Source organism: Cucurbita maxima, unplaced genomic scaffold (genome assembly GCF_002738345.1).
Source record: "Cucurbita maxima cultivar Rimu unplaced genomic scaffold, Cmax_1.0 Cma_Scf00062, whole genome shotgun sequence".
Lineage (NCBI taxonomy): Eukaryota > Viridiplantae > Streptophyta > Magnoliopsida > Cucurbitales > Cucurbitaceae > Cucurbita > Cucurbita maxima.
Genome location: NW_019272078.1, coordinates 365,351 through 374,245, shown reverse-complemented (window position 1 = coordinate 374,245; position 8,895 = coordinate 365,351). Strand labels below are relative to the sequence as shown.

At 39.0% G+C, this 8,895-nt stretch overlaps 1 pseudogene; it reads right to left on the bottom strand.

The window, feature by feature from the left end:
- Positions 1–333: 333 nt before the first annotated feature.
- LOC111472008 lies at positions 334–8,395 on the bottom strand (annotated as a pseudogene).
- Positions 8,396–8,895: the final 500 nt, after the last annotated feature.

Here is an 8,895-nt window from a genome sequence, read left to right as displayed (position 1 = left end):
ATTCATTCTTTTTTTGATGGGGAATTGATGGAATTACTAATGAGGGGGTATTCTGAATTTGTTTGTCGCAGAAAGTATGAAAATAGTCACACAGAGGGGTTTCAAACCAGAAGATATCTTTTTCGTCTTCACACAGAGGGGTTTCAAACCAGAAGATATATTTTTTGTCTGTATCTAAATCTAACAACATTTTGTCATTTTCTTTATTTACATCCGGGCAGAGGTTGAGAAGTTTCATAAATAGGTCTTTTTCTCTTTTGTTTGATAGCGTGTCCTTTTAAAGTAGAATTCATCCTTTGTTTTTTCCTTTCCAGTCAATCTGTCTCATTCATCTTACGTTTCATCTATTTTGTCCAGATCCTCCTTTTCTTCTGAAACAAAGGGAAGGAGAAGTATCTTCTTCGGTAGATCCCTCTTGTTTCTGTTTAGTCCCCTCCGTTTCTTTCAGTTTCTTAGTCATAATGGGTGAATGTATTCTGCCTAAATAGTAGACACAGGTAATAAGAGAATACTAAAGATTCGAGCCATAGAATTTCTCAATTCTGACCCAAGGTACTTATTAGATCTACATAGAATTCTTTTGCTATAGTGACTAATATCAATCCAACCAATTGAATGAAGAAAATGTGACCAATTAACCAACCAACAAAACGACTTCTTACAAAGAACATCTTGTTGTTGCATCGAAAATAGAAATCTTGACTAATCTGACTAACATTGAACTTGGTAAAATGAAATGGTTGAATAATGAATGATGAGATTATGAGGGAATACACATTGATTGCTAAGATTACGCATTGAGTTTGTGGTAGTAGATCCATAATCAAAAAAGTGTTTGTGAGATTGTTACAGAAGAAATGAAACAAAAGATACGGTAGAGCCAGGACAGTTATTGTATGAGGTCTACCCAATGCTAGATGCAGATAGAGGCGCATAATAGATCGATATGAACTGAGCTGTCTCGTAATCAAACCTAACCTGTTGTTGCTGATACTTCTCAGTTCCTTCTTCCATAACCTGAGCTCGGAGAAGGAAGAAATAAGAGGGCCCTATGGAGAATGTGGTTAGAAATCCATAATAGAGTCTGACCACAACCGACCGGATTGATTATCTTCATGCATAAGGATACTTAATAGATTACCTAGTAGAAAAGATTTGCAAATCATCACAAACCTCCTTCTTTTCTATTGCAATTTTTGTGGATATATATATTGCACTTTCCATATAGAAAGAGATAGACTAGAAACGACATCTCTTGTCTCAATGACACCATAGGGATATTAAATGAATGGAATTAATTGAGATATGGATGGAATATAATGAAATAGAGCCACTTTGAGGTTCTCTATGAAATGAGGCATGGAACTGAGCCACTACGAAGAAGTTCCGGGAGTGACGAAGGAAACCTCGAGCTCATATTGGTCATGGGTTGAGAACGGGAATGGAATTCTCTGAAACCTAATTTATTGTTGTTCCTCAGTAGCTCAGTGGTAGAGCGGTCGCTGTTCACCGATTTGATTCATTTCAAATTCTTTAATAATAATAGTAAGGGTTCTGACAGTTAAGAGTAGGTAACCACGTCGGTAAATCAATCGATTAAAGTTCAACGATATTAATGATCGACAGCGTTGATCGTGTCTTAAAAGATATTAGGGTGTTCAAATAGACCCGTGTAAAGGTGAACCAGAGAGTGGGGAAACAAGGAAGGGCCAACTCATTTATTGCTTTTGATTACGAAGATCTCAATTTTGTTCATAGACTTGGACATGTTTTATGAAGAGACTTTTGTATGAATCGATATTATTACATTCAAATTTCTTCCATCCACCATGAAAGCTAACCTTAGAGAAAGTAGACTAACTTTCTAAATGACTATTCAAGGACAACCGGAAACGAAACTCCGAACTAGCTTCATTTATATCGTGAAAGTGATCAGTTGCTTCCTACCCTTTCAGTCGAGATCTTTATAACCCAGACTTTCTGCTAGCGGTTAAACCTTCTATATGTTGACTTGGTTGCAAAGAAAGGACCAAATTACGTAAGGTCAATCTAAGCTTACACAAAGAAAAGGGATAGGAAAGAAAGATAGGTGCTGCAGTCTGCATTTGAAATGAGAATCGAAGAAATAAGCTCAATTTGAACTGAAATATGAACCATAGACTGAAAGAAATGAAATCCAATATCAAACTTAGACAAGAGCTGAATGAAGAAGGCAACTAATCAGATTGAGCTGGACAAGGAAGGGCGAAGCTAGACTAGAAGAGGATACTGCTGGAATATGAGTCTAGTTAAGGTCCTATGCGAGTTGATACTATAGCACATGGACTGAAAGTCAGTGCCCTCGAATAGAAGCTTCACATAGAAAGATTTGATATCGTTCAATAGTTCAAGATGACAAAGGGAGTGGAAATTGATTTCATTTTATCGACTAAAGCAGGGGAAACAAAGAGGCTAAGGTTCTTACGTTCTCTGTAAGTAGTATAAAGCAAAACAAAACCTAGGTTCTCGTATAATTAAGAAGCAGTTGTAGCTTTTAGCTCTGCAGCTGTAGCTACGTGGAAGTCAAAATTATAGTATAGAGTTGTTGAACGGTGTAAACTTAGTGGAAGACTAGTCAAGCTATAAGCCTGATTATTCATGCCATTGGGGAGTGAATTCTCTACCATTCACATTGATCTAAGAACATGAGATATTACGCGGTGGGGTGAAGATCAAAAGTACTTTCAAGGGTTAGCTATTATACAATTGAAAAAAAATAAGCTGCTTATTAAAGAAGTAACCTTAATAGACGATACAGGGACAGAGACTTTTAGTGCATAAGCACCGGGGAATGCTTAAAGGCTCTAACCAATAGAGTGACTAGTGGTGGGACATATGTTGCTCGGTTCCTTTTTTTAGGATACCCCCGAAAACAGATCTAGTGGAGACGGGGTGGGGCCAGTAGCTCAGAGGATTAGAGCACGTGGCTACGAACCACAAGTTATTATATGATTTCTTGTATAATTGAAAAAATTAAGTACAAATAAAAGAGTCAGAGAAACTCTTGGAAGTATCAAAGGTTTCAAACAAACTTGTTGGACCTGCTCTTTTCAATATCATTATTCCTTAGGAAACTTTTAAACTGTCCTAGAGCCCCCGCTTTTAAACTGGCTTGCTAGAACCCGCTTTCCTAAGCTAAGAGGTACTTCACTAGCAAGCTTGAAAAATAGGAAATATCTGAGAAAAAAAAGAAAGGCAAAGATCATATAGTATGACCTCTACTTACTATTGATACCGTTCCTCGGACTTGTTTCAACTCTTCCTAGAATGTGAATAGGCTCCTAGTGAGACTTGGACAATAGAGCTACGAAAGCTAGTGAGAATGCCACCACTACTGTTACATCCCCTATTATCCTCTCCCCCCCTGACTTTTCCTATTCTGGAAACAGGGCTTGATAGAGCTAATTCGTTCTTTGCTGTTTTAGCTTCTCAAACTCTCGCTCGGAGAACTATAGATAGATGTAAGGTCCGATATGGTTCTTATCGTTTATTGTTCCTCTCTATCCTAGTGCTTCTATTTTCCTGTGCTGGTAGTTGAATAAGGCCAGGCCCATCTGAGCTAAGCACCTATTAGCTATCTTAGCCATCCTTTGCAACTATCCTAGTAGGAGTAGTAAGCTAGGGCCAAGTCAGTCAGATTTTAGTCATACCTTTTCACCCGGACGTTAATGCTGACATCAATCCTATCTGCCTATCGTCCTTTAGGTAGTAATACGAGAGTCCCACTCAGAACTCTAACTTCGGAGAAAGAAGAGAGTTACAATCTCATGGTTAACCAGAATTCTTTCTAACGTGCAAGCTATTCTTCTTCGGCCTTCTTAGACCATCCCATTTTTGTTCCCCCGACTTCAATGCTTTCATTGAATTCCATGATTCTGTCACAAAGCTTGTTGACTCCTTCAGCAACTTGAACCACCGATCGGTTTCGTGCCTTTCTTTCTACTGCTCATATCAGCCTATGTTCTCCAGGGAAGATACCTGGGAGTAGCCGACCATGATTTCATAGATGGGGTCTAATAGAGCTCGACCGAGAAAAAGAAGTGAAAGAGGCATCTTCCATTCATATTGATTTAGGGTTTTCCACATCAAGAATGAAAAGAAGAAGAGAAGACGAAGACAGAGTGAAAGAAGGAAAAGGAGTTTACCGAGTTCAATCAGGGAAGGTAATAGATAGAAGGGACAGACAGGTTCAAGAGTTCAGTCAAATGAATAAGGAAGGAGTGTTTACAGGATAATTCATCGAGAGTTGAGTCTAAACTCGAATGAATCGAGAGTGGAGACTTTCAAAACTTTTAGGGATAGGTTCAGGATCAAGATCAGTTAAAGAATGAATCTTGAGTCTTGACTTTCAACACTTTCAGGGGCAGGTTTAGATTTTCTTTTTCGTCTTTCCTTGAAACACTTTCAGGTTCAAGGGCAGGTGAATGAGCAAATCTTTCTTTCATTTATTTGTTTCGTCTTTCAAAGCAGCTAAGGTAAAGAAAAGATAGGTTCAGGTTCAGTAGCTAGCTCTTTTTCGGTTTCGTCTTTCAAAGCTGCTAATGAATTTCTTCTTTCACTGTAAAGGAGAATGAGTTGAAAGAATAAATAGAGACAAGTGATTGAATAACTCACCATAACTAAAGGGAATAGAGGTTCAGGAGTAAGTAGCTCTTCTGTCAGCTAATTCATTGATTCAAACAAAGACTGTCAAGTCTCATTCATCTTGAGTCTTTCATTGTTTATGAGGTTTAGGTTCAGTAGTTCTGTCTCATTCTTGTTTTGTTCGTCTTTCCTTGTTTTAAAAGAACTAGAAATGGGGTTACCGAGACAGCAGTGGAATATCCTGTTTATGAGGTTCAGGATCATTCTTCTTTCTTATAGTCGAGTTCAAGAGTGAAATCAGTCTCATTAATCTTGAGTATTAATCTTTTACCGGCTGTAACTGTAAAGGTTAAGTAGCTCAGGGAATAGAGTCAATTATCGAGTTAAAGAGCAAAAGAAGGTTCAGGTTCAATAGCTCTCGGTTCAGGTTCTGGAGCAAACAGACCTACAGAAAGAAGGGAATGAGGTAATCCCCCTTGACTTTGGTGAAATTCAATAACAGCAACAAACTCCTTTTTTATGAAAGATATGTTGACAAAGATTTTGCTATGTGGAGGAAGAGGTCTTTCTATTTCAAGTTGATGAGAAAAACTCTACATGGATAGTCCTTATATAGGCCTTTTGGAACATCCTCATTCATGGCCATACATTTGCCATTAAATAGTGAATCTACCTAATACATGTATCTACTCAATGTATCTGACTTTTATGACTCTTCAAATATTAACCAAGTAAATGGATCTCTCATGTACATGTATCCTACAAATTCATCTATTTATATAAGTGCATGAAACTTGAATATCTAAGATTCTCCCCCTGAAACTTCTTTCTCCACGAACTTTAACGCCAAGCTTCTTCCTCAGATGTTGAAAGGCATCCGACTTTAATGCTTTTGTAAATATGTCGGGAATTTGATCACTCGAACTTACATGGTGCAATTCCACTTCTTTTGTCTTCACATGTACTCTTATGAAGTGAAAGAGAGTGTCTGCTTCCTCATGATGAACCGGGTTCTTGGCTAGAGTTATTGCTGACTTGTTATCAATGTAGATCTTGCTTGCTTATTCTTGTTTTAGCTCCATTTTCTCCAAGAATCTCCTCCTCAACCATATAGTATAGCATGACAAACACAAGCGGATGCTACTTTATATTCAGCCTCACAGGTGGATAGAGCTACTATAGATTGCTTCTTCGATGACCAAGTAAATGCGGGGTGGGTGTCGCCAAGATCAAATACGAACCCAGTTGTACTCTTCCGATCTTCATGACTTCCGGCCCAATCACTATCGCCCAACCAACTCAAGATTGCAATTTCTAGAGTAGAATACTTTGTCCCCTTTATGTAACTGAGAGAATCCTCTTTGCTTCCTTCCTTCAAATGTGAGGTTCTCGGTGTCTCCGTAAACCTTCTTACAAGTCCTACTCCACATAGAATGTCAGGACGAGTGCAAGTACCTTAGCCAACCAATTAGACTTTTGAAATAAGTGGGTAGGGTTCCTTCTCTTCACCTTCCTTTGTTAATCTGAGACCGCACTCAAAAGGTGTGTCTTTCGGCTGGCAGTCTTCAATAGCTAATTTCTCTAAGATCTCCTTAGCATACTTCTACTGGGAAAGAAAAATCCCATCTGAATCTTGTTGCATCTCAATGCCTAGGAAGTACTTAATCAAACCTAAGTCTGTCATCTCGAACTCCTTCTCCATTGAGCGCTTTCATTCTTGGATCATAGAGTTGCTGCTTCCGATAAACATCAGGTCATCAACATACAAACAGACAAACAACACTTCTACACGTGAGTTCCCCTTTGCATATAAGGTTCATAAGGGCATTTCATAAATCCTTCTTGGATGAAAAGTATGCATCAACAATTCTTTTATTCCATGCTCTCGGGGCTTGCTTTAGTCTCTAAAGAGCCTTCTTCAATTTGTATACCTTTCTTGCCTTTCCCTAGTAGTTGTTCAAGATAAACTTCTTCTTCAAGTTTCCCATTCAAGAATGCGGATGCCCATTTGATGCATCTTCCACCTTCGTTGGGTCGCGGGTGAGATTTTTTGTTTCTCTCTCTTTCTAGTCTCGCTACTGGGGCAAAGACCTCCTCGTAGTCAATCCCATGCTTTTGCTTATAGCCCTTCACGACCAACCTTGCTTTATAGCGCTGCACCTTTTGCATCTCTCTTCGTCATACCCATTTAAGACCGATGGTTTTGTTTTGAGCCTTGTGTAAGTGATGTGAGTTCCCACGCTTTATTCTTCTTTATGGGGTGAATCTCCTCCTCCATAGCTTTCCTCCACTTTGGCTCCTTATTTGCCTCCTCAAAGGTCAAGGGATGAAAACCTGCGTTGAACTCCTGAATATTCCTTGTCTTGCGTACTGGACTGCTAAACTCATCATGGTCTGAGTCATCATCAAGAGTAGTGTACGGTGGTACTCTCTTCTCCTGCTCACCATCAAGAGGAATCGTCATCCCTTCGTCAGTTTTCTTCCACCAACTTCTATTTTCATCGAACTTGCCATCTCTCGACATCACGAGTTTGCGAGTTACAGGATTATACAACTTGTATCCACTGCAATTCTCACCATAGCCCAAGAATATGCATCTTTGACTTTGATCTTCAAGCTTCGTGTGCTTCTCCTCCTTCACCTTTGCATAGGCAACACTTCCAAAGATTCGGAGATGATCAACTTTTGGCTTCCGGGAAGTCTTCTTCCGGGGTCATATCTTCAATCCTCTTCGTTGGGAACCAGTTTAACAAATAAACATAACATGCTACAAACAGCATCTCCCCAGAATTCCTTTAACATATTCTTCTCCTTCAAAGCATGCAGCGAATCATATTAAGAATGGTTCTCCGAGGTGCCTGTTGGTTGTGGCGTTTGAGGCATCGCGAGTTGATGTTGGATGCCCTGCACGACATATACTCGCCTGCATCAATTCTCAAATTCTTGCGACATATACTCGCCTACACGATCAGTCCGTAGACATTTGAGCGTCCCTTTGCTTTTAAGACTTTTTCATTCTTTAAATCTTGTTGAGAAAACAACTCTTTTTTCCTGTAGCATGTACACCCAAGTATTACCACTAAAATCATCAGGTTAAGAAATACTTGTTACCACCAATGGATTCTGGCTTGATGGGTCCACATACGTCAAAATGCACCAACCCTAGCCCAGTTTCACTCTCTCTCAGTTCTGTCTTTTTCAGCAAGTTCTTTCATTCGATGCTAGGTCCGGATTTGCAATCTCCTTCGGACCCTTCCTCTATCATGAAAAGATCTGCAGAGCTCTTATTAAGCATCTCTAACAGTAAAAGCAAGCACTTCCCTTTGTTTGGTGCCCTCCTTCCTTGAGAAGAGTGAAAGCAGAATCAGACTCTCGGACAGCCTTCCCTCCCCAATCAATCCATTCATGTGAAGGTCAGGGTAAGGGAAAGATGAAGCGAAGGGAATGAAAATTGAAAGGAAAGGCGATTTCACTATAAAGACAAATTCCCTATCTTTTCTTTCATCTCAGTAGAAATACGATCGCAAAGAGCTAATTCAAACCCCTCCGGTAAAATAAGAACAGCCCACACATTCAAACCCCCCTTTCTTACCATTAGCAAGAACTTGTTTCACTTGCAGCTTATCATAAGAGGAATTTGAACACTGAACAGTATCCGGAAGTACTGCTTGTGGAACCTCAATATCCCACCGGGCTTACTAGCTAAATGGCAATTGGCACATACAATATGCCCAGTTGCTTCTCTAGGATGAAAACGATGAAAATCCTCCATATAGGATTTTAGTTTATGTAGAACTACAAAGTCTAAAATATTCGTCTTTGATTTTCATAACATCGGTAGATAGATCATTTATCAATCATTCATTGAATGAGAAATAACTACAAGCTACAAGTGACGGAGATAGACGATTTAAATAGCGGAAAATCCAAGATTTGCAAATAGTCTAGTATCGAGAATAACTGGAAAAGTGGAAACAAGACCTGATATAATTTGATCAGAATAAACCCAAAATCTTTGTAGACAGAACCAATCATTAGTCCAAACCGTGGGGCGAATGAAATCCGATACATAAATCGGTTAATGTTAATAAAAGAATCAAAAAGCTTTGACTGTATCACTGAAATTAGATAGGAATTCTTGAGCCCAAGAGTTAAGAATAACAAGTTCTTCATTCCCTAAAATAGAATAACCGCTTAGAATAATAAAACATATTCTATTTGTTGAGAAGTGCAAAAAATCGTATGGATACGACCCTCATTATGTATCTTGAT